General features: G+C 35.9%; 2 non-coding genes across 2 annotated transcripts; one reads left to right on the plus strand and one right to left on the minus strand.

Annotated features, from left to right (window-relative positions):
- Positions 1–15,665: 15,665 nt before the first annotated feature.
- TRNAN-GUU lies at positions 15,666–15,739 on the minus strand. Its single transcript has one exon. It is a non-coding gene; the product is annotated as a tRNA-Asn (tRNA).
- Positions 15,740–24,909: 9,170 nt separating this feature from the next.
- On the plus strand, positions 24,910–24,981 carry TRNAQ-UUG. The gene has a single exon. It is a non-coding gene; the product is annotated as a tRNA-Gln (tRNA).
- The last annotated feature ends 1,086 nt before the right edge of the window (positions 24,982–26,067 follow it).

A 26,067-nucleotide genomic window follows, 5' to 3' on the forward strand; every position in this document is an offset into this window, starting at 1 on the left:
TGCAATCTAGTGGTAGAGACCATAGGAGGTGTTGATATACTTCCTTCTCCCACTTACTATGAAATACTTTCTCTATTCACCTTGTTATTGACTCATGCAAATACCTTCGGAATGAAGGACGCTTCCAGGGCGACGCAAGGCCGAGCATGAATCTCACGGTGTGAATTTTCCAGAGAGCGTAAAAGGAAACGTTGTATCTCATATATCTTTTTCCTCCCACTAAGTATTTTAGACGGTTGGGTATACTTATTACTTAGGTATATTTTGGCTAGTTAAATATAATTTAAGTCTAGGTGATTTTTCTAAAACTTATATCACTTAAGCATGCTCATAAAACTGGCTAACTAAGCTCAAGTACTGGTCCGATCTCCAGGTAGTAGGTGTTCCGTAAACCGTCAACTTAAGTAACTCTAGCCTTAGACAAGATCATGCCATGTGAGCTTTCTCATAACCGCAATTTTGTAAGACATCAACCTATTTTAACTATTACAATTGATCGTGCTCGGTTCTTAACCCTAAGTGAGCATGCACTTATCTTTATTATAGATTTTAACGTCTAACTCTTTTTATGACGTTGATAATAACCTATAACATGCATCTAACATGCTTTATATAACAACGTTCAGCCGGACTCCAAAGGCAGAAAAAACACCCGAACTGCAAATTCCATCTTCTTCTTCGGTTAAGCTTGCTATCCCTTCCATTTTCGATCAATTACAACCAAAATGGACTCTAATGACTCCATAAAAATTTCAGACCTTTCTTCATTCATTAAAACCCACACACATTAGGCTTATTACAATAATTGTATCAAATGGAAGCATAAAAAAATTCCAAAACCAAAACAATCCACTTTAGCAACCATGAAATTTAATCATGAAATGGTACCCATCATAATCAAATTAATGTAAATAAAATGCCTAAAACTTCTCTGATACCAATTGAAGGTTTTAATATAACACATGCGGAAGCAATTTGGATCTTAGGCACTTTTAGAACATCAATTATAGTAAATAACTAGCATGTTCATAAGTATTAAAACTTAATGAGTTTGAATTCTAACCTTTTCTAGTTCAAATTCCTTTTTCCTCATGAACCAGTTTCGAACCACCACTAGTGTCTTCTCCACTATCCTCCGGCCTTAGAACAAGATTGTGGAATCCGGTGAACGACTTAAACTCGGGAGGGATTTTGTATATATGAAGAGAGTGTTTGTGAGAGGTTATTCTCAAGGTTTTTCACCAACAAGAAGACCTTTCATGTATTATGATCACTCTATTTATAGAGTAATGTTTGCATGTTCATGCAAATTTGAGATCACCAAATTTTGACACTCAAAATTCCACTCAAATATTTGGGATTATGTGGCAAACATGCATGCTTGAGTTAACCAAATTTTGACACTCAAAATTCCACTCAAATTTGTGGGGTTTATTTGGCAAGCATGCAAGTTTGGTTAAACCAAATTTTGACACCTCAAAATTTCACTGACATGGATTTTTCACTGACATGTTGACTTTCTTCATTTTGATTCAACAATCAATTTGAATTATTAATTTCAAATTAAAATAATATTAAACTATTAATTAAACTATTTAATTAATATTTAATATTAATTCAAATGACAATCCCAATTAATTCCGACACATATTTGATTAAGATATTAAATCTTATTTAAATATCTCAGATTCTCTCTTTTTGTTTAGTTCATAAATAAAACAAAAATGCGGTTAAATATATCGTATATATGTAGCGCATTCTCCCTAATTTGAATTCGAACACTTCGAACTCACTCGTCACACTGTTCTATGGTTTAGTCCGATATGAGCTAGCAGAGGAACCTAATAGACCAATAGATCATGGGCTCCAATGATCCAAGATTAACCAGTTAAACTCATTAACCTTGTTAACCAACATTTGTTAACTATTAGGACATTCCACTATAGCCTAATAGTTGCACTCCCCTCACTATAGATAAATTTCTGTTCATTTGATATAACCATGATTAGTAAGTCGATCCTTCACAGGTTGTTTGTAACTAGAGCTGGGTCAATTTACAGTTTTACCCCTATAGTTACTTCTTATTTCTTATGTCTCACTAATCCTCTAATGAACAATTGGTTTGTGATCCAACTAGTAAACAGGATCCCTCTCAGGCCAATGAGAGGGTGGGGCCCCTTGTTCAAGATCAGGAGTCAGTACTTTAGGAAACTACCTCTCTTCTATCCCTAAAAGTGGGTAGGAGTGAATTCCATCTTGCTCCCCCACGTCCCCATCCATTTACCCAGTCTTACCCCTGAAATGGGAGGCCTATTGAATCGGCGAACTTGAGCCACTCTCACCCATACAAATCTAAGGATAATTCCGAATAAACAGGAGTTCATGGTTAGCTCAGGATTAAGATCGAGTTACCTAGGTCATCGGATGAAAAGAAAATCAGTCTCAATAGTAAACGACATTATAAAGTGAGTGATTTTCTTCAAGGTCCGATCTTATGCAATACTCATTGCATAGGACACCCCCACTCACATGTCTCCTTGTGTACAATTTTAGTGATCACATTGTTTATATCATAAAAAACAAAAGTGGGCCGCATCTATAGTGTCCCCAGAATAAGGTACTCAATCTTAATCTTATGCTATAGATCATTTTGATTATATACTTGAACTTGATCAACTCTTATGTCTCTACATATAGTTCAAGTAATCATACCATGACAAGAGTGTTCTTAGTTTATTAGATTTAGATTAATGATCGTAACGTTCACTTTATTCAATAACAATTTTTACTGAATAAACAACAATAATAACTTTATTGAAAATAGAATATGTTTTTGTTTACAAACTATGAGTTTTAGAACATAAAACCCAACATTGTTATCCTTCGTGGTCTTCTACGGAAATATTATTTGGAGGTTTGAAAATCGAAAATGATAGGTTTCTTGACAAATTTGCATATAGACTCGTTTAATTTTCGAGCTTCAACCATCTTCCTTTAAAGACGGAGCAAATTGAGAAGTTATGTTTGAGGCACCTTCAACACTTTATTTCATCACGATACTTGTGGATATTCTAATTTAGAAGGTGCAAAAGCAGGTCGGAAGGAAAATGGTTGACTATGGCTCTCAAATTTGGAAGAAATCAGACAATAGAAACCCAAAATCTCAAAGGCTATAACAACTCACAGTTGATGGCTCGACTTAGCTCGATTCTTGCTCCAAACGAAAGCTCCTACTTTAGGCTTTATAGAGAAAGCTTAAATCGACGTTAAAAACTTCTAGATTTTCGTAAATTTTATAAAATTTATGCCATATATATTCTCTCTAATTAGTGGGCAATTGATCTCCATTTTAAATTTGGAGGTTGGATTCAATGAGTTGTCTCTTCTATAACATACTTAGAAGACAATTTGAATATGTCATGATTCAAAGATTTTATACAAAGTTACGAGGCCATTGGAATATGTCCATATTTAACCAAGATTTGGGGTGGTAAATGATTAACATACCTCTATAAGAATTATAAAATGTTTTCAAGAATCTAAAAGACCTCAATTGTTAAATAAACTTTTTAAGAAACCCATTTATGACCTTAAGGGTAAGTATGCAAGATCACATAAGGAAATTAGAACGTGTTTAAGGTATGAACTCTAAGAAATTAGGAAGGTTTGATATAAGGTTGAATGTTATATCTAAGTTATTCCAACATTAATACCCACACGAGATATGAGCCTTGAATCTACTTGATTTTTTTTAGATCATGGCCCGGACAACTTGGCAGAGTTAAGGTAGACCCTGCCAAAGACACATGAGCTACTAAGTCAGGACTTCACACTCCTCAACATTTGTTTTAGAGAGCAATAGCTCTAGTCGTTAAGAGGAAATAATGGGCACACACGACAATATATTGAACATTAAGAGCTGATCCAGATAGTTATTAAAAAGAAAAAAAAACATGCATACATGTAGAAACAAGGGTTCCCTCAAGCATATGTGTTAAGGATATTTAGTAATAAATTATAGTTTACCATATATATTATATTTGATATTTTATTATAAGGCAAATATCTAATATTTGCCTTATTATCATAGGTATCTTTCCATTTATTGTTATTTTCATTTATTACTATTTCCATATCCTTGTAATTTATTTGATTATAAATAAGATAACTTTCACACCATTTAGGTGTGGTGGATTAATCAAACATTCACATGGTATCAGAGCCCTCTCGGTTTAACAACCCCGATCCTTTCTTTTCAATGGCTTTTGAATCCTTTAATCTTCTTTCTCCACCACCCCTGCTGGTTTTGACGCCGCAGGGGCAGTCTTCATGGCTGCCGTAGTCGGAGCCGATTGATTACTCTTCGGCTCCACCCTATTGACCTCCAAATCACCTTTCGTCATACTTTGTACATACAACCTCACCTTTTCCAACCCAATCGGTTTTCCCCTTGGCCAATATAGTCTCTCTCATTTTCTTCCCAATCAACCTTCATCCTTCACATAAACCCTAACCTAAACCTATCAACCTTTTGCAGAGATTTACCTTCGGAATCTGGGTGCCGCACTGGCCTATTCGCCAACCAAGTTGCCGCCGCCCTTCCTGCCAAAATTGGCTTCTTCGCCCGATGAGGCGACTCTTCCGACTGCCCTTCTCGCCAAAATTGGCTCCTTCGCCCAATGTGGCGACTCTTCCGGCTTCAACATTGTCTTTGTCCCTTGCTCTAGGTTTCCCCTTCTACTTCTTGGGGTTAGAAATATTCTCACCAGAGCCAAGGCAGCATCGTCGCTAAGCGACAATCCCTCTTCATGGGTTAGACATATTCTCACCGAAGCCAAGGCAGCATTGCCGCTGAGCGGCGATTCCTCTGCAATTTTCGATGGCCAAGAAAGTGTTTCTCTACGCCTCCTCTGAACCAGGTTGTTGACTTCTTCAAGAAAAGTGTTTCTCAACCTCTTTGAATTTTTCAGATTCAAGCTTCACGTTCGTTTAAATCCGACGCTTAGCTTGCGGTGGGGTGTTAAGGATATTTAGTAATAAATTATAGTTTACCATATATATTATATTTGATATTTTATTATAAGGCAAATATCTAATATTTGCCTTATTATCATAGGTATCTTTCCATTTATTGTTATTTTCATTTATTACTATTTCCATATCCTTGTAATTTATTTGATTATAAATAAGATAACTTTCACACCATTTAGGTGTGGTGGATTAATCAAACATTCACAATATGAACCAAGAAGGCAAGGTTAAAAGGTTTTCTAGGAGTTCGACATAGTTGTGTGAGTCAGAGTGATGTTGTTGGGCTCACTAATTTCCCATAGCATAAGTAATTTTTATGAATTAGATATTTAACAAGGTTTCTAAACTTGTTTTATAATAGTGTTCATATCAATTATAGGAGGCTAATCAGAGACAAAAAAAGATAACAAGATGAGCGCTTAAGCCAACTTGATACCTCTATATAATGAGTGTTGGTTAGTGAATGTGATGGGTACTCAAAGGTTCAACAACTTAGAGATTATGTCATGGAATTCTTTCTAGGTTTACATAAGATAACAAAAGGACACACTACCATTCGAGTAGTGGTGGGCTGTTGCACTCACAAGCTTACACATATACCTTGGATAAAGTCTCGACCCTATGGGATATAAGAAAAACTTTTTCATGTTTTAAAACTACGTTATTTCTTACTTTCTTATTTTAAATTAAATGTGTAAGTATGTGGCTTCATTTGAAAATGTTTCATTTCAATGTCGGCATATGTTAATTAAGCCATGCATGTATTGACACCTCTAATTAGGGTAAGAAATTAGGGGTGTTAATGTTGGTATCTGAGCCAGACACCGAGTGGTGTACTGGAGAGAACGAATAACAGTGTATGCATTGATTTTCATTTAGTAGTTGACAAATGCATTTTGAGATCTCACATTGGTTGGAGAGGAAAAAAATCATTATTTATAAGGGTGTGAAAACCTCTCCATAGCAAATGCATTTTAAAACCTTGAGCAGAAGCTCAAAAGGAAAATTCGAAATAGGAGAATATTTACTAGTGGTGGGCTTGGACGGTCACAAATGGTATTAGAGCCAGACATCGGGCGATGTGCTAGCGAGGATGCTTGGGCTTGAAAGGGGGTGGATTGTGAGATCCCACATTGATTGGAGAAAGTAACAAGCACCAGCAAGGATACTGACTCTCGAAAGAGGATGGATTGTGAGATCCCACAACAGTTAGAGAGGAGAACATTCTTTATAAGGGAGTGAAAATTTCTCTATGCGTTTTAAAAGCGTAAGGTAATCCCGAAAACTCTAAGAAGACAATATTTGCTAGCGATGAGCTTGGGCTATTACAATTTGCAAAGCCACGAGCACGTGTCATCATACAACACACAATTATAACCAAATGATGGTAAGGCCACTTACTTTGTTAGCCTTCGAAGCAACTACAGCCATTTGACGTTAGCTTAATGCTGGCCTCTAAATTTTAATTTTTCCTAAGAAGTCCAACAACCGTAAATTAAAACTGTACTATAGAAATTAACTCACCTACTTTTGCATAAAGTAATTTAAACTTACTCATAAGTATATAAACGAACTAAACCTACCTGTGCATTAATAATTTAAACTCGATTCTAAAAATTTAACTAGCCACAAGGTAGTCATACTAAATTAAGCTTCTGAAAAATTAAAAGAAGAAAATGTCGGAACGTATCAAACCCAAACCGGATCAGCCAAAATATTATCATAGAGCCGTAAAAAAATGTATTCTTCGAATGACTTTAAATAGTTCAAGTGGGCTTATAAAATGAAGTGATGGACCTCCCTTTTACCATGGGACAATACCATTAATTCTCTTAATAATATCTTTTCATGATACGGGGTTACAACACTACGAACTTTGAATATAATGTTTTAAAATGAAGTGACTGGCTAGATTAGGAGCTATTGATCTGCAAGTTGCATAAAACCTTTGGCCCATTAGCTCAGTTTGTTAAAACGTCGCGCTAATTAAGTGCGAAGGTAGCACGTTTGCCACTTGGATGGGTCAATTTCATTAATTCTCAATGATATCTTTAATGATACGGGGTTAAAGCACTACAAACTTTAAAAGATAACGACCTAAAGTTTTAAGTTTATTTATGAATAAAATTATGTAACCTAAACTCGATTGACTTGTTTAGGAGCTACTACTCTGCAATGAGTATAAAACTTGTGGCGTATTAGATTACTTGGTTAGAACGTCGTGTTGATAACACGAAGGTTGGATGGGCTAATTTCATGATGACTTGAAATTAGAGAGTTTTAAGTTTTATTATGCATAAAATTATGTAACCTAAACTCGATTGGCTAGATTAGGAGTAGTACTAGTTTGACACTTGCATGGTTAATTTCATTCATTCTCAATAATGATATATTTAATGTTACTAGATTTAAAAGATAATGACTTCAAGTTTTAAGTTTTTCATGATTGATTAAATTAGGAGCTATCAGTCTACAACATGCATAAAACCTATGGCTTATTAGCTCAGTTGGTTAGAGTTATGAACTAATATGCATGGGCTAATATCATTTATTTTTAATATTATATCTTTTCATGATACGAGTTAAAACACTACGAACTTTAAAAGATAATGACTTTTTGAAGTTTATTATGCATAGAGTTATGTAAACGAAACTCGATTGACTGGATTAGGAGCTAACGATCTATAATGTGCATAAAACTTATGCCCAATTAGCTCAGTTGGTTAGATTGTTGTGTTAATAATGTGAAGGTTGTAGGTTCTATAAGTTACATAGGCCAAATTTTATTAATTCATAATAATATCTTTTCATGATACAGGGTTACAACACTACGAACTGTAATCCGATAAAACCTGCTAGGTAACCTTTCACATTCACAATTTTTCTTTAGTTGTTCGATATGTTCTTCTGTTAAGGAAGAAATTCGAAGATTTCTGAGGGTCTTTTTTGGAACAAGGAGGTAAATGAACTTATTTTGGCCATTCGATATGTTCTTCTACGAAGGATGAATTTCGAGGATTTCTTAGGGTTCTTTTAGGAACAAGACGGAGGTAAATGAACTTATTTTGGTCGTTTGATATGTTCTTCTACGAATGATGAAATTCGAGGATTTCTGAGAGTTCTTTTGGGAACAAGAAGGAGGTAAATGAACTGACTTTGAAGGCCATATTCAGTATTGCGACTCTCAGGAGAGAAAAATTTCCAGCAAGCCACAAGTCAACTTGTGGGAGGAAAAGCGCGTTAGACAGCCTGAGGGACACGTATTGACGATTGGGTGTAATAACGCGTTATGCGCATTGTCAGGAGAGAAAATTTTTCGACAAGCCACATGTCAACTTGTGGGGCAGAAAGTGCATCAGATAGCCAGCAAGCCACGTGTCAACTTGCGGGAGGAAAACCATGTCAGACAGCCTGAGGGACACGTATTGACGATTGTATGGAATAACGCGTCAGACGTGTTGTAAGGTGACGTGGCTCCACTCGATATGCGACACATGGTAGCTCTTCCAACACATGCCCACGTCTAACCCAATTTGACTAGAAGGATGTTCGACCCGATCCGTATGGTGCGACGCTTCAATGTAAAGAATTTCACTTCCCAATACACTCCTCCGATTTTGAACCCACCACTCATCAGTAGCTGACCTCTATTTTTCCACACCTTCTTCAATTCTCTTCATAAGCTCACAAATTACCTTCTCATTCTCTTCCTTCTCCTGTTTGGGATAGAAACAACTCTCACTTAGCCCAGCCACTTCCTTTTCAAACCTTTCAATCTCCATTTCTAAAAGCTTTCTTTTCTTTTTTTAATCTCTACTTTCTCCTTCAAAATGCGCTCGTTCAGGGATTTCAACGTCTGCAACTAAGACTTCTCTACAAATTTATTAGCGGCAGATTTTGGTTGTTGCTCTAAATCTCTATTCTCCTTCTGATGATTCAGAAGTTTCTTTGGCTCATTCGCCAATCGCGTGTTCAAACCAGATTTCTTCTTTGATTTTTTCGTCTCTAATATCGCGATTTTGCCAAATCCGCTGCGTATCCCCTCGTTTCCAATGGCTTCCACCGCTTCACAACTATGACCATTTTCTTTTTCTTCGCCGTGTTCTTTCGCTTTCAGATCTTCATTTTAAGCCATCAAGAGAAGACCATCGTTTGTTGCGTCATCCAAGGCTAGGTTGATTGTTTTTTCCACTTTTTTATCGACTCGACAATTGTTTGCAAAAGGCCTTTCTGCCACAGTTGTAACATTTGTCGAAGTTACAATTGTTCCCATAGTGACCATATTTGTGACATTTGTAACACTGAATGTTGGAGTAAATTGATCGGCTGCCTCTTCCTCGACTGCGTCCTCTTCCATGCAAATTTTCTTGGCTCGATTGTCCCTTCTTCTTATAGTATCCTTCATGACTGCTGCCTTGACAATCATGACCATTTTTACTACTTTCACGGCCAAAACCTCTACCTTCAAAATTTTGAGAGTAGAGTACCTTTTCATCTTTGATTGACGCCTTGGTTTGAAGTGCTTTATCGACTCCTTCATTTCGGTTGAGTTGTTGGTTAATGACCTTAAAATCTTCTCCAAAACCCGCGTCCCGGACATTTCTCCATTTGGGTTGAGTTGGTTTACCACAATGTGTACATGCGTGACGTAGTCAAATACACTTTCTAACTTCTTTATCTTCATGCTCTCCAACTTGCCACGAAGAGTTTGGAGACGCATTTGTTTGACACGGTCGATTCCTTTGAACACTTTTCCTAAAGTGTCTGACGCTTCTTTTGAAGTTGTTGCACTGGCAAGCTTCTCAATGCCCGACACGTCAACAACTCGGAACTACATGTATAGTGCCCCTCATCCTTTGATCGCACCTCTGTTAACGCCTTGTTTTGTGCTGGTGTATAATCTGTGGTATCTTTTGGTTCTTCTAACCCTTCTTCGACCATCTCCCATGCATCTTGAGAACCGAGAAAAGCTCTCATATGAATGCTCCAATTCTCATAATTTGTCTTCATTAGTCGCGGTAGCGGCATTTGACCCGTCACATTCGGCATTGGCTTGATACAAATTTGTTAAACAAAACTAATAAATTTGTGAAACAAGTCTCCCACACACTAATGATAGAAGGAGACAAAGAAAACTCTGTTTATCTGAAAAAACCTTATGTTGCTTCTTTATTTCTTATCTTTTTTTGCCCCTACTTTGCCATTTTACAATAGTAATAACAAATGTATTTAAGGTCTTCTAAAACTAAATATAGACATAAGAATGTCATTGTTTCCTAACCCATTTAAAGTCATTGTTCATATAAATATTCTTGGCCTTTCATCTTCAACACTCTTGGCCTTTCCCTCTAAGACTGACTCTTGAATTTAAAACCCACTAAAATTCTCCATGGGGAATCCGATTCTTGCCACTTCCTTGCGATGAATCCCTTACCCTGATCCCCACACAAATAAATAGAGAATTTCGTGGAAATAGAGAATGAAATAGATGGTGGGGATGATGATATGGAATGGACATCTCTACCTGTGGCCCCTGCACATGTCGTGTTTTATGGTTGTATGACATATACTATGTTATGTATATGATATGATATACGATATGTTGCATACAAGTTACGCTATGGTATCATATACACTATTCTAGGACTATGAGACATTAGAAAATCATGTATTGTTAATTATTAAAAATATGAAATGAATCAAGTATTTATATCTAATAGGAACACTATGCTAGGAATAGACCGGAGGTATGACTAGCATCCTAGCGCCATGAATATATGTCATGCTTTAATGTTATGGGACCTCATGCATTTTGTATACCACGTGCATCGAGATATTTCTATATTATGTTTAGTACACCCTATGCCTATGAAACATTAGAAAAACCATGTATTGTTAATCATGAACAATATGACAAGAATCAAGTATGTATGTCTCATAGGAACGTTCTGTCGTGTTTTAATGTTAGGGATCTCATGCATTTTATATGGGAGGTGCATCGAGATACTTCCCCATTATGATTAGTAAAGACACATACCTTACAATATTTTTGTTCCTTATGATATATGCGGGTCTTTTCCCTTCATGGTATTTGGTAGTGTGAGTGTGCACAAGCTCGACGAGGCAGGCCCACAGAGTACTCTTATACCAACCGACCTTGTGGTCAATGTGCACATTCATGGGTCGTGTGTAGGGAAGTACAACATAGTCAACTCTGCTCGGACAGAAAAGCAAAGCCTAAGCCCATGCCACAATGTGTTTATTAAAGGATATGTCCCACTATATTACACTTGATTCATATTCCGACCGTAACAATGGGATTACTTACTGAGTATTTATTAAAGTACTCAAACCACATGCTACTCTTATTTTAAAGTAAAGGTAAGATATCTATTTACGGATGACAACGTTGCGGTGTAGGCTAATGAACCAAAGTTACGGTAGTTGCATTCATGTTATTTTTAATGATCCTTAGGTTAGATTAGGGCATTGCTTTATTTTTATTTAAACTAATGTTATCTATTTTCCACTATGTTGTTCATAACAATATTGTTTTAATGAGTTCATTATGAACATTTAAGTCCATAGCACCATTTATGAAATGTTGTAAATGAATTCTTTCATGCATAGTAGTAATGTCATGTATGCCGTGACTATATTTTTTAATAGGAAAATAGAGTAGTTGGTTATAAGAACCATGAATAAAAAGGGATAAAAATCAGTGTCCTCTGACAAGTGTAGAACCATGTACCACAAGTTATAACCTTCCAAAGTTAGTCGGAAAACATGTTTCTCGCCTGAGTATATCTAGAAACCTTTTGTTGGGCAGCCGATTATAAAACTTTTCAGTGCCTGATTTCTTCACGAAACTTGTTGTAAATCCCATATGAAATATGTAGGAGTTGGTAGGAAGGAAAATGATTAACCATAGCCCTCGAATTTGGAAGAAATCCGAGAAAAAAAAACTCATAATCTAAAATTTGGAAGAAATCATAACTTGAGTTTTAGGATTTCTCATCACTCGATTCTTGTCTTAAAATTTTGCCTCGACTTCAGATTTTATAAGGGAAGCTTCCACTGACATTGAGAGCTCCAGAATCGACGTGATTTGGAGACTGAATTTTCTAGATAATTTGTTAAAAATATCCTCTCCGATCAACGAGCTACCAACTTCGAGTTTGAATTCTAACTGTTGGATTTGATCATCGTTGAATGTTCTAGATTGTATCCAAATTTGGAGAAAATCCAACCACTGGAATTTGAGATTCGAAGGACTTGAAGCAAACGGTCACATGTAGAAGTTTTTATTTTCAGGAACAAGAAGGAGGTAAATGAACTTATTTTGGCCGTTCGATATGTTCTTTTACGAAAGATGAAATTCAAGGATTTCTCAGTCTTTTCACGAACAAGGAGGTAAATGAACTCACTTTGAAGGCCAGATACGGTATGAACTCACTTTGAAGGCCAGATTCGGTATTGCGACTCTCATGAGAGAAAATTTTTCGGCAAGCCACGTGTCAACTTGTGGGAAGGAAAGTGCGTGAGACAGCCGACAAGCCACGTGTCAACTTGCGGGAGTGAAAGCGTGTCAGATTGCCTGAGGGACACGTATTGACGATTGGGTGGAATAACGCGTCAGGCGCATTGTCAAGAGAGAAAATTTATGGCCTATTAGCTCAGTTGTAAGATTATCGTGTTAAAAATGTGAAGGTTGTAGGTTCGACAATTACATAGGCCAAGTTTTATTAATTCTTAATAATATCTTTTTATGATACGGGGTTACTACAGTACGAACTTTAAACCGATGATACGGCCGTTCACAATTTTTCTTAGATCTGCGTCATTCAATATGTTCTTCTATGAAGGATGAAATTCGAGGATTTTTGAGAGTCATTTCAGGAACAAGAAGAAGGTAAATGAACTTATTTTGGCCGTTCGATATGTTCTTTTACGAAAAATGAAATTCGAGGATTTCTTTGAGTCTTTTCACGAACAAGGAGATAAGTGAACTCATTTTGAAGGCCAGATTCAGTATTGCGACTCTCATCAGAGAAAATTTTTAGGCAAGCCACGTGTGAACTTGTGGGAAAGAAAGCGCGTGAGACAGCCGGCAAGCCACGTGTCAACTTCCTGGAGGGAAAGCGTATCAAACAGCCTGAGGGACACGTATTGACGATTGGGTAACGGGAGAGAAAGCGTATCAAACAGCCTGAGGGACTCGTATTGACGATTGGGTGGAATAACGCGTCAGGCTCATTGTTAGGAGAGAAAATTTTCCATGTGTTAACTTGTGGGATGGAAAGCGCGTCAGATAGCCAGCAAGCCACGTGTCAACTTGCGGGAGGGAAAGCGTGTCATGTGTCAACTTGAGGGAGGGAAAGCGTATCAGACAGCCTGAGGGACACGTATTAACGGTTAGGTGGAATAACGCGTCAGGCGCGTTGTAAAGTTACGCGGCTCCACTCGATATGCGACACGCGATAGCTCTTCCGACCCACGTCCACGTCTAACCAAGTTTGACTAGAAGGATGTTCAACTCGATTCGTATGGTGCCACGCTTCAATGTAAAGAATTTCACTTTCCAGCACGCACCTCTGGTTTTGAACCCACGACTTATCAGGAGCTTTCCTCTCTTTCTCCATACTTCTTCAATTATTTTCACAAGCTTAGAAATTACTTTCCCATTCTCTTCCTTCTCCTGTCTCAGAAAAAAAGAACTCTCACTCACCTCAGCTCTTCCTTCTCTAAGCTTTCAATCTCCATTTCTAAAAGCTTTCTTTTCTTTTTCAATCTCTACTTTCTCCTTCAAAATGTGCTCGTTCAGCGATTTCAACGTCTGCAACTAAGACTTCTCCATAGATTTATCCACGACAGATTTTGGTTGTTGCTCTAAATCTCTATTCTCCTTCTGATGATCTGGAAGTTTCTTTGGCTCATTCGCCGATTGCGTGTTCAATCCACATTCCTTCTTCGATTTTCTCATCCCCAATATTGCGATTTTGCCGAATCCGCTCTGTATCCCCTCGTTTCCAACGGTTTTCACCGCCTCACAAATACCGCCATCGTCTTTTTCTCTGTCATGTTCTTACGCTTTCAGATCTTCATTTTGAGACCAAGAGAAGACCTAAGACCTTCGTTTGTTGCGTCACCAAGGCGAGGTTGATTGTTTCTTCCACCTTTTTATCGGCTCGACAATCTTTTACAAAATGCCCCTCTACCACAATTGTAACATTTGTCGGAGTTATAATCATTTGCATAGTGCATATTTGTGACATTTGTAGCACTGAATGTTGGAGTAAACGGCCGCCTCTTCCTCGATTGCGTCCTCTTCCATGCCAATTTGCTTGGCTCGGCTGTCTCTTCTTCTTATATTATTCTTCATGACTACTTCCTTGAGCACCATGACCATTTTTACTACTTTCACTGTCAAAACCTCTACCTTCAAAATTTTGAGAGTAGAGTACCTTTTAATCTTTGATTGACGCCTTGTTTGAAGTGCTTGATCAAGTGTTTCCTCCTTCTTCTTCTTACGTTGCTCGTGTGCCTCAAGAAAATCGGCTAGCTCGTCGAATATGAACGTTGCTAGGTCCTTTGACTCTTCTATCGCGCATACAACATTCTCAAAGTTGTTGGTTAATGACCTTAAAATCATCTCCAAACCCGCATCTCGGCTAACATTTCTCCATTTCGATTGAGTTGGTTTACCACAGTTTGTACATGCGTGATGTATTCAGATACACTTTCTGACTCCATCTTCATGCTCTCCAACTTGCCATGAAGAGTTTGGAGATGCACTTGCTTGACTCGGTCGATTCCTTTGAACAATTTTCCTAAAGTTTCTGACGCTTCTTTTGAAGTAGTTGCATTGGCAAGCTTCTCAAAGCCCGACTCATCAACGACTCATCAACTCCTTCTAACGATAGTAAAAATAAGCTTCGAAAGGGCAAAAAACATAGAGGTCGGTGTCAAAATGTCAAACCGAGCCTAATATGCCATTTTTTAGCCTAGGACTCCGAGATCCCAACCCGAAGGAGCTGGTGTATGCAACAGTGACCCTGTCGCTGAGGGACAATGACATATGAGCAGGTTGTAAAGTGGTTCGAGGCGCAGATCTTGAATGTTCATGTGGGCGCACAGGTCTGTGTAGTGGATCCGTGGGTTGGGCTGTGTTCTGTGTATTTGGGCAAAGCAGAGAGGAACTAGACTACTAGACTGATTGTTGGTGGGTATATAGTTACTAGACCAAACTGGGTATGGGGTTGCTTGACTGGAATGAGGTTGCGGGTATTCGAGTTTAGGTCCGAGCAGTGGACTTCGTCTTCTCCACTCGTTTCCATGCATTTTCCTTTCTTCATTCCTCCGTATCAAAACTCGTTGTCTACATCTTGTTTCTTCTCATTCTTTCTCATGATGGCTAAACCGTCTTTGTACGTTTGATCCTACCCCTCTATCTCATAAGTACCTTTCATATCATGACTATCTCATAAGTACCTTTCATATCATGAAGGGAGTGCACAATATCATAAGGTAAACTTATTATTACTATCGCTAGAAGGATACAATATCATAAGGTAAACTTATTATTACTATCGCTAGAAGGATACAATATCATAAGGTAAACTTATTATTACTATCGCTAGAAGGAGGGTTTGAACCTCCGACCTTGTGGTTAACAGCCACACGCTCTAACCAACTGAGCTATTCCAGCTAATTCTTTGTAATAGCTCAAGCCCACCACATCTTTATAAGGAATGTTTCATCCCCTCTCCAACCAATGTTGGATCTCACAATCCACTCTCCTTGGGGGCCCAACGTCCTTGCTGGCACAACGCTTGGTGACTTACTTTGATAGCTTTCGTAATAGCCCAAACCCACCACTAACAAATATTGTCCGATTTTGCCCATTACGTATCATCATCAGCCTCACAATTCTAAAATGAGTTTACTAGGGAGAGGTTTCCACACTCTTCTAAGGAATGCTTCGCTCTCATTTCCAGCCACTAAAAAATATTGTCCATTTTTTACCGTAACAAATCGTCGTCAGAATCACCGATTTAAAACACTCTACTAGAGATGTTAACCGACACTTATAAGTTATTATTCATTCTCCTCTCAAATCAATGCGGGATCAGAGGGCATGGGTTCAAATCCCACTTCTAACAACTCAAATAAAGGTAAAATAAAAATATAATAGCATATCATTTTTTGAAATCAATTGAACTCAGTGAGATTTAAAATTGTCACGACATGATTTTTCAAGCATATAAGAACTATAATAACTCAAATTTCTAAGACTTCAAATCATTATTCATGACACATCCTAACAAAGAAAAAATTTCATAAAAATTGAAAGGAGATTCGAAAACTAAGGACAATAATTCGTAACACATAGAACTGACGTGACAAAGAAAAATTTGATAAAAATTGGAACGAGATTCGAAAACTAAGGACAACAACTTGTACATATAGAACTGATGGCTTGGGACGACCCTCCTCTGTGACCTTAACTAACAATTAGTGATCACCCAAAAAGGAAAAGTAATATCTAGTGCAACTAAATAAGTAACCTACTTGTAGGCGATAACCGAGTCCTTGATCGAGCGAGTTGCAACGGGTTTTTCTTTAGGTTATAGAATGTTTAGGTGTAGATTATATGTAACGACCCTAGTTTTCTAGGGACCTAGAGTCACTAGAACATGCATGATGTAACTGCTTTATGCTAAAATATTTTTTACATTATGTTTTTGTATTGAAGCTACCCCTAAAAACTACACAATATTATTATTAAGAATGCTAGATTAAGACTGTAATAATGTTAGGAATCACGAACCTACATAATTATATGACATTGTCCACTTTGGTTGGAGGGTTAAATTTTTCCACATACTAAAATGGAATGATTCATTCCCATTGATAAAAAGAGAGATGAACCTTCGACCTTATGGTTAACAATCATACGCTCTAACCAACTGAACTATTCCAACAAATTATGAGTATTAGCCAAGATATTGTCTACTTTGACTCATTACATATCGTTGACAACCTCACAGTTTTAAAACACGTCTAATAGTAAGAGATTTCCACATGCTTATAAAAAATGTTTCATCCCCTCCACAACCGACGTGGGATCTCACAATTCACCCCCTTGTGTTCCTAGCAACCTCGTTGGCACACCACCCAATGATTAACTCTAATACAATTTGTTACAAACCAAGCCCACCTCTGATATTGTCTACTTTGGCTAATTACGTATCACCATCAGCCTCATGATTTTAAAATATGTCTACTAGGGAGAGATATCCACAACCTTAGAGTTAATGTTTTCTGTCCCTCTACAATTGCTAGCAGATATTGTTTGTTTTGGCATGTTACGTATCGTCGTAAGTTTAAAAGTTTTAAAATGCATCTTTAAGAGAGAGGTTTCCACACCCTTATAAAGAATGCTTCATTTCACTCGTCAACCAATGTTAGGTCTCATAATGAATAGTTAAGATGGTTGAGTGGTTGAAGGCTTTAGGGCTCAAGTTTTGGTCCTTGTGAGGGCGTGGGTTGAAATCCAACTTTTGACAACTTAGAAAGGTTTTGTTTTATAAAGTGCTATTCTTTTATTAAATGAATTCATTCCTATTAGCAGGACCTCCGACCTTGTTGTTAAAGGAAAATATGACCATCAACCGAACAATTCTAAAACGAGTCAACTAGGGACTCGGGAGAGGTTTCTACATCTTTATAAGGATTGTTTGTTCCCCTTTCCAACCGCTAAAAATATATTGTCCATTTTTTCCCGTTATATATCGCCGTTAAAATAATAATTTCAAATCATGTTTATTAGAGAGATGTTTAAAGACTCTTATAAGTTATACTTCATTCTCTTCTCTAACCAATGCGGGATCAGAGGGTGTGCGTTCAAATCCCACTTTTGACAACTCAAATAAAGGTAAAATAAAAATACAATAACTTATCATTATTGAAATCAATTGAACTCACTAGAGATTTAAAATGGCTTCCAAGCTTCTACAAAAGTTAGTATTGTTCAAGTTTACTCTTACGCCTGAATCTCAAGGACACTCTGATTTTCTGTACTANTGATGTAACTGCTTTATGCTAAAATATTTTTTACATTATGTTTTTGTATTGAAGCTACCCCTAAAAACTACACAATATTATTATTAAGAATGCTAGATTAAGACTGTAATAATGTTAGGAATCACGAACCTACATAATTATATGACATTGTCCACTTTGGTTGGAGGGTTAAATTTTTCCACATACTAAAATGGAATGATTCATTCCCATTGATAAAAAGAGAGATGAACCTTCGACCTTATGGTTAACAATCATACGCTCTAACCAACTGAACTATTCCAACAAATTATGAGTATTAGCCTAGATATTGTCTACTTTGACTCATTACATATCGTTGACAACCTCACAGTTTTAAAACACGTCTAATAGTAAGAGATTTCCACATGCTTATAAAAAATGTTTCATCCCCTCCACAACCGACGTGTGATCTCACAATCCACCCCCTTGTGTTCCCAGCAACCTCGTTGGCACACCACCCAATGACTAACTCTAATACAATTTGTTACAAACCAAGCCCACCTCTGATATTGTCTACTTTGGCTAATTACGTATCACCATCAGCCTCACGATTTTAAAATATGTCTACTAGGGAGAGATATCCACAACCTTATAGTTAATGTTTTGTGTCCCTCTCCAATTGCTAGCTGATATTGTTTGTTTTGGCATGTTACGTATCGTAAAAGTTTAAAAGTTTTAAAACGAATCTTTAAGAGAGAGGTTTCCACACCCTTATAAGGAATGCTTCATTCCACTCTTCAACCAATGTTAGGTCTCATAATAAATAGTTAAGATGGTTGAGTGGTTGAAGGCTTTAGAACTCAAGTTTTGGTCCTTGTGAGTGCGTGGGTTGGATCAATCCAACTTTTGACAACTTAGAAAGGTTTTGTTTTATAAAGTGCTATTCTTTTATTAAATGAATTCATTCCTATTAGCAGGACCTCCGACCTTGTTGTTAAAGGAAAATATGACCATCAACCGAACAATTCTAAAACGAGTCAACTAGGGACTCGGGAGAGGTTTCTACATCTTTATAAGGATTGTTTGTTCCCCTTTCCAACCGCTAAAAATATATTGTCCATTTTTTCCCGTTATATATCGCCGTTAAAATAATAATTTCAAATCATGTTTATTAGAGAGATGTTTAAAGACTCTTATAAGTTATACTTCATTCTCTTCTCTAACCAATGCGGGATCAGAGGGTGTGCGTTCAAATCCCACTTNGTAGTGGATCATTGGTTAGACCGTGTTCTGTGTATTTTTTGTTTGAATGTGGGTTTTTGGGCCAAGCACAGAGGAACTAGACTACTAGACTTGTTGCTAGTTGGTATCTGATTGCATACAATATATTTGAATCAAATTAACTTAAACAAACTTTGGCCTTTGCCTACAAACTCAAACAATATAATTGTTGTATGTCTATTTACTTTTTTGACGTAGTTTATTTTTATTGTATTAAGAATACGAATAAAAATCCATATAATAGAGAGTAGAAATAAATTTGAGTTCTTGCACGCATGGAAACATGGTAATTCTTAACCTCTTATATAATGATCTAAGTAAGTGGAAGAAAATGTCAATAAAAGGTATCTTTATTGGTTTTGTGGAACAAAACTTTGTGAGACCATTAAAGAAAATAAAGTTGTTTCAATTCTTTAATATAGAATAAAACCAAAACCGAGAAGGTAAAATAATGATGGAAAATGAAAGATATTTCTTTAAGGAAGTTTGAATCAATGGATCTACAAATAATTGAAAATATTAGACAAATTTTATAATGCTAGTATTCTTGTTTGCTTTTTCTATCGAAATATATATTAATGTCTCACGTGGTTTACAACATCCAATTCTCAACTTCCATTAATGCCTCACCTGTTTTTTAAGGTTTTTATTTTTGTATTTTAATGTTTCTATTTTCGTATATTCCTTAAAATTTATATGTATATATTTATCTTAGTTTGTGGGTATCTAACATAAATTTTGGATTGGCTATGGACTTAGGCGTGCATATCGTCAATCTAGGAACCCAATTCAATTGGGAGTTTAGGGAGAATTTTTCTCGAAGGACATTGTTTTGGTGCAACTTTGCCAGTAGATTAGGGCATGCTTCATTCGAAGTTTTCTAGCCAGAAAAGGGAACATGGCTTTCTGATCGATGTAGTAATGAAAGATAGTTTGCATATAACAACGGTTTTTCTTTGTTTAATATTCCTCTAAACAAATTTGAGTTCTTGCACCCATGAGAACCTTATTAAATAATTAAATAATTATCCAATGTATCTTTATTGGTTTTGTGGAACAAACCTTTGTTAGAACAACAAAGAAAATAAAATTAGTTTCCATTATTTACTATGTGAATAAAACGAGGAAGGTAAAATAATTATGGAAAATGATAACATGTACAACTCAAGCTCAAATGACAATTGGATTCACGAGAATTTTCACAACTCGTCATGATTTTCATTTCTTCCACCAGGCGTTTAGGTCAAAAAATGCAATCACATACAATTATGCATGACCTTATTCTCTACTTCAAGTTCGAGTAAAGTTTGATGTGTAGTACTTCTCTATTCACAACCACACATACATACATGGACCCACTAAGTGAGCTCATTTACATACCCCTGGGTCTGACAGTAGGTTAGTATACACCCACATTGTCAGAAGCCACAAAGGGGAATGAGCATGTATAATATATCATTGTGTACAAAATAAGGAAGTGTACACATATGTACTAATCATAACAAGGAATTATCTCGATACATGTGACATGCAAAATGCATGAGACCTCACAGTTTCGAATCATGATATATAGTTATGATGCAAATCATACATCCATTCTTTTTATGACATAGTGTTCCTATGAGACATGCATACGTATACGGAACCAATCTTTTATGGTTAATATACATGGCTTGTCAATGACTCATAGGCATAGTGTGAACATGTTAACATAATATGCATGGTGTAATATATTGAGGTTCATGCATAATATATCATCCATATCACAACTTAGATTCACAGCATAGAATCATTCTATCATAACACAAAGTGTCACATAGAACAACACATATTAACAAGGGCTACAAGACACTTGTCATTCATACAACATAAAAGTAATCCAACATGGCCCATAGGCATCAATAATTTTACTTTTGTGTTCAATTTTCCTTACAAAGTAATTAATTAATTTTTTTTTTTATAAGTCTGACAAACTAATTTTTTTTATAGTCTTACACCCTTACAATCTAATTAATTGTAACATTCCACATTCTTAGAGAAGTGGACACCATAAAGTGGACAAAATTCTTAGTGGTCCTAAGATTCTAAGAAACTAGTAACATGACGATCTTTAACAACTTCTCCCTTAAACTGATTGCAAGGTTGTCTTCATATTACTCGTGATACTACACACATACCCATTGACTCATGTAGTTTTATGAACGCGTCCAACTTCAGTAGTTTTTTTATAATATCTACAACTTGTTGCTGTGTGAATTGAACCAAAACTCACTTTACTCCAATTTTTTCATTCCTCTAGAAAAATCTGTCAACTCCCAAGTCTCATTTAATTCGATGGCTTCTATCTCCAAGTCCATTGTAGTTCACCATTTTGAACTTTGAACAACTTCTTCAAAGGTAGTTGAATCTGTAGTTGAGGTTAATAGAACTAAATATTTGAGCTCAGCTTCTTCAGAAAATTCTCCCTGGCTCACATAATCTCCATCCATAATGGTGCTCTTCTATTCCTCACTTCGGGTGTGCTTTCTTCAGATGTTGAAAAATTTGATTTAGATGACTCATTAGAAGATATATTAACTTCCCCTTCTTCTTCTACTATCACCTCCTCTTCATATTCTTCCTCACTTTGATCATGTTCGCTTCCTTCTATATTACTATCTTTTCATTTGTGGGTATCAAGTCTAACTTCTTCGTTATTTTTACCCCAATTCCAACATTTGTTTTCTTCAAAATATCCTCTCTGCTTGCAAATATCTTCTTGGACACTAGATCATAGAGTCTATATGTTTTAGACTCTTCACTCATCCCTAGTAGCACACACTGAAATTTTTTATCATCTAACTTCTTTCTCTTACCGTTTGATACATGAACATGGTCAATGTATCCAAAAACTGAAAAATAATTAGTATTAGGTTTTGCGCCACTCCAAGCCTCCTCTGAAGTCATATTTTTCACTACCACTATAAGACTTCTATTGAGCATGTGTAATGTCCAGTTTACTGCTTCTAGGAAAAAATTCTTTGGAACTTGCTTCTCTGATAATATACTTCTAATCATGTTCATGATTGTTCTGTTCTTGCGTTCAGCTAGACTCGCTACACCATTTTATTGGTGAGTGTAGCTACAGTAAGTTTTCTACTGCTACCATTAGTTTTGCAAAAACTATTGAACTCGTGAGAGGTGTACTCTCCACCCTTATCTATGGGTAGACAACGAATAAAATCTCCAATCTCTTTATCAACAAGATTTTTTTCAGCAAGAAAATATATTCACACATTGCGATGGTAATCATCAATAAAACTTATAAAATACCTCTTATTACTGTTGGAAATAGGTTTGATGGATCCACAGACATCTGCATGTACAAGTTACAGCCTTTGTCTTGTTCTCCATAAACTTCTCTTTGGAAATGCATCCCTATGTTGCTTTCCCACCATGCAATCAATGCATATTTTAGACGATGTTTCCAACTGGGGTAACTCTTTAACCATTTGTTTATGTTGCAATGTTCTCAATCCTTTGAAACATAGATGCCCATATCTGCGGTGTCAAATATGAGTGTTGTCTTCTAAAATTATTTGGAAGCAAGTGGTGGTTTGCCGCATGAGTCTTGCAAGTAATATGAACATTTTATTTGCAGACATTGTTGTTTGCAGAATAAGTCCCTTCTTGGGAAGACAGATTTTGCATCTCCACGCTGATCAAAATAGATACCCCTCTTTATTGCAATTGTCCAAGACTTAATAGATTGTTTTTAAACTTGGGTATATAAAAACCATCAGTGATTACCTCAACGCCAACAACTTGCAATCTAATGTTATCTTTTCCTAACACCGCCATCTTGAAATTATTTCAAGCTTCACAGATTGTCGGAACTCCTTGTCAAAATCTTAGAACCATTCCTTGTTTGAACACATATGATTGCTACACCCCGAATCAAGGAACCAAACATCTTCTCTCCTAAATTGATTGAGCTCAACATAGGACTCTTCAATAAAACACCTTTAGTTCTTGTTCATCACTTACTCATTCATCGATTATTAAAGTGTCTAAGTTATTAGACTTTTCAATAAAACATATAACATAGTCAAATCTTGAGGTGATTGATCTCAAGATTTTTTCAATAATCACTATTTGTTTCATGTTTCGCCATGAATTTTCATCTTGCTTACAATGGTGAGACTTCAAGCAAAATATGCACAAACAATCTCGCCTTCTTTCATCTATAAGACTTCAAACTTTTTCGTAAGAGCTTAGAGTTGTGCTCTTTTGACTCTGTGGAACCCTGATACTTCTACTTCATAGAGTCCCAAATTAGTTTTGCAGCATCTCTATTAAGATCGTTCCCATAGTAGTTCGATCAATGTCTTAGAACAAAATAATTTTTGACCTTCAAGTCTTTCGGCTCAAGGTATGCAATTGTATTTGTTGTGCTTCGATAATCTCTTCTCCTTTGGCTACGACAGGGATTCTAGTCTCCACCAAGGACCAATATTCCTTTCAACGAAGAAAGTTTCAATAAGCATAGACCAATGATCATAGTGGCCATCAAACTTAGGAATTGTTGGTAGAACGAAATTGGTTTCAGCTGCCATATTTTGAATCTCTTTCAACTCACTATTTAAGAAAAAAGGTTGCAGTTTCTTCTTCTCACAATTAGGCCTTACGTTGTAGCTCTGATACCAAATGTTATATACACACAAACTAAAACTCTGAAATCAATTGTGTTATCAAACAAATCAACTTGGTTGACTTTTATAGTCTTACAAACTAACAAATTTAGGAAGGATAAAATTAGCAACTCAAAAAATAAGAAATTCAAACCCCCACTAATAAATTAATTTAGTTGTCCTCACATTCCTACCAATGTACATCCTAATTAAAGAGTAGCTATTTCAACCCTAGAGAAAAGGTCTAGTATGACCATCTTTAATAATCTATGTCTTGACAATCTATATTTTATTTACATGTCCTTAGAATGCGAGTTGAGATTCTCAACCTAACTCACATTGGAGAATAACTTTCGTTGTTTTTTTTTTCTCACTATTAACTTTGTATTTATTAGAGATCGTATTAACAAGTTGAGAACGACCCCACTAAGTAACTGTTTGGATCTATATAGTCATTGATATATTAATAAGTAGCACATGGATTTCATTATTGTCTTCTTTTTATAAAAATAGGGTAAACACAAATAATTTGATTTTTTTACTTCCATAATGTTACCTAGAATATTCAAATAAACTATTAAAAAATATGGAGGAAAAACTTATTAAATAAGTATCTTTTTCTAAAGTTAAATTTATTTCAAAATAACCTTTTTGTGAACTTTATTAAAGTGGATGAAAATGAGTGAAGAAGAATGGTTGAATAATTGTACAAATGTTCTAATAAATTAATTGATTTTATTCCGTTGAAACCCTATCAAATACAAAACTAAAAACAAAGACACAAATCATTTTCAAAATTTAGAGATCTATAAGAAACAAATAAGATACTATTATTCTTTTTAAAGTTCATAGAATTATGACGAACAAATCTTGAAAAATTTGTGGTCCCATGGTCTAGTGGTTAGGACATTGGACTTTGAATTTAGTAACCCGAGTTCAAATCTCGGTGGGACCTTTTCTATATTTCTTTACTTAAAAGTAAAAGTCACATATATAATAGATATAAAGTTGAAAGTGTATAAAAATATTATCTATTTTTTCAATTTTAAAAATTTATAAGACATAAATTTTATGAAGATCTATGGTCCCATGGTCTATCGATACAAAGATGAATTTGATCCTTCGTTGGAAACTTATTAAAAAAAGCTGAATTTTGTTTCCTTAGGTAACCTTATTTATGACGTATTAACTCCCAATTTCTTCATTAAAAGCCCTCAAACTTAATCTTCTAAAGCTAAAGAAATGCTCAATTTTGAAGAAAATGAATTGTAAGTAAGACTTTGATCCTTACTCCCAAATTTTAAACGAAAATAATTTTCTTCAATTGGACTTACTAAGTCTTGTTTGAAGGTGTTAATATAACACAAGCGGTAGCAATTTGGACCTTAGGCACTTTTAGAACATCAATTATAGTAAATAACTAGCATGTTCATAAGTATTGAAACTTAACGAGTTTGAATACTAACTTTTTGTAGTTCAAATTCCTTTTTCTTCACGAACCGGTTTCGAACCACCACTAGTGTCTTCTCCACTATCCTCCGGCCTTAGAACGGGGTTGTGGAATCCGGTGAGTGACTTAAACTTGGGAGGGATTTTGTGTATATGAAGAGAGTGTTTGTGAGAGTTTTTCTCAAGGTTTTTCACCAACAAGAAGACCTTTCATGTATTATGATCACTCTATTTATAGAGTCATATTTGCATGTTCATACAAATTTGAGATCACCAAATTTTGACACTCAATATTCCACTCAAATGTTTGGGATTTTGTGGCAAGCATGCATGCTTGAGTTAACCAAATTTTGACACTCAAAATTCCACTCAAATTTGTGGGGTTTATTTGGCAAGCATGTAAGTTTGGTTAAACCAAATTTTGACACCTCAAAATTCCACTAACATGGATTTTTCCAATCCCAAAGTAATATTAAATTTGAGTGATTAAACTATTTAATTAATACTCAATATTAATTCAAATGCCAATCCCAATTAATTTCGACACATATTTGATTAAGATATTTAAATCTTATTTAAATATCTCAGATTC

Source organism: Cucurbita maxima, unplaced genomic scaffold, assembly GCF_002738345.1.
Source record: "Cucurbita maxima cultivar Rimu unplaced genomic scaffold, Cmax_1.0 Cma_Scf00072, whole genome shotgun sequence".
NCBI classification, from domain to species: domain Eukaryota; kingdom Viridiplantae; phylum Streptophyta; class Magnoliopsida; order Cucurbitales; family Cucurbitaceae; genus Cucurbita; species Cucurbita maxima.